This window comes from Meleagris gallopavo, chromosome 8 (assembly GCF_905368555.1).
Source record: "Meleagris gallopavo chromosome 8, MGAL_WU_HG_1.1, whole genome shotgun sequence".
Taxonomy (NCBI): domain Eukaryota; kingdom Metazoa; phylum Chordata; class Aves; order Galliformes; family Phasianidae; genus Meleagris; species Meleagris gallopavo.
This window is the reverse complement of record NC_139411.1, coordinates 22344039-22345000: the sequence shown is the minus strand read 5'-3', so window position 1 is coordinate 22345000 and position 962 is coordinate 22344039.

The following is a 962-nucleotide window of genomic DNA, read 5'->3' as shown; positions in this document are numbered from 1 at the left end:
ACGCAAATGCATTCGCCCCGATCCCGGCTGTTTGCAAATAGGGCCGAGCCAAAGGAGCACGCCGCAGCCCTTCGTTGGAGGCTTTATTTACCAGCCCGCCCCATCCACGTGTGGCAAACGAGAAGCTCGGCCCCGCGTCGCCTCTGTTTGCACACAGGAGTCCATAGATCCCAAATCCAAATGAACTCCGAGCCTTTTTTTTTTTCTTTTAATTTCTTGGTTATATTGAATTGTAGTGTTTGCAGCCTCATTAAATCCATTCCAAGACAAAAGGATAAAAGACTGAGGGGAGGGAGGAGATGGGGGGGGGGGGGGGGGGGGGGGGGGGGGGGGGGAGGGTGGAGAGGGAATGGGGAGAAAAAAGAAGAGATAAAGCAAACAAATAAAGGCCTTTAACTAGATCTTCACATAAATGTCACAGTTTCTCAGCATTTACGATGTGCCTGTTTAGCATAAAAACACTTAAGGACAAGATTGAAGGCTTTGCGAGGGATCTGGACAGAAGTCAAAGCTATCGTTGGGAGGGGGAAAAATAATAATAATAAAAAAAAAGGGGATGGGGGCGTGGGGGCGGAAAACAAGTGCTCTTCCAAACGGTACGAAAGAAAAGTGGATTTCATTGTAATTCATAGGCTTGTTCCAAATACCAAGAGAGAAAGCGAGAAGAATAGAAGCGCACAGATGCCCCGACGAAGGGAGAACAGCTCTGCTCCTATTGTTGCGGAGTTAAACAGTGGAAGGGAGGGTTAACCTAATCCATCAAATTGTCTGGAAATTGTGAAGAAAATTCAAAAACCATATGGTCTCCAAGCGCTCGCCTTCTCTGTGCTGCGGAGGGGCACGCTTGTTTCAGCATGGCGAACCGCAGGAGGCTGTATATGCTCCATTGTCGCTTGTCACTTCAGAGAAGAGGGCTCATTTGTCCCCAGTTTTCATGCTTTACGCTAAAAATTACAACCCCA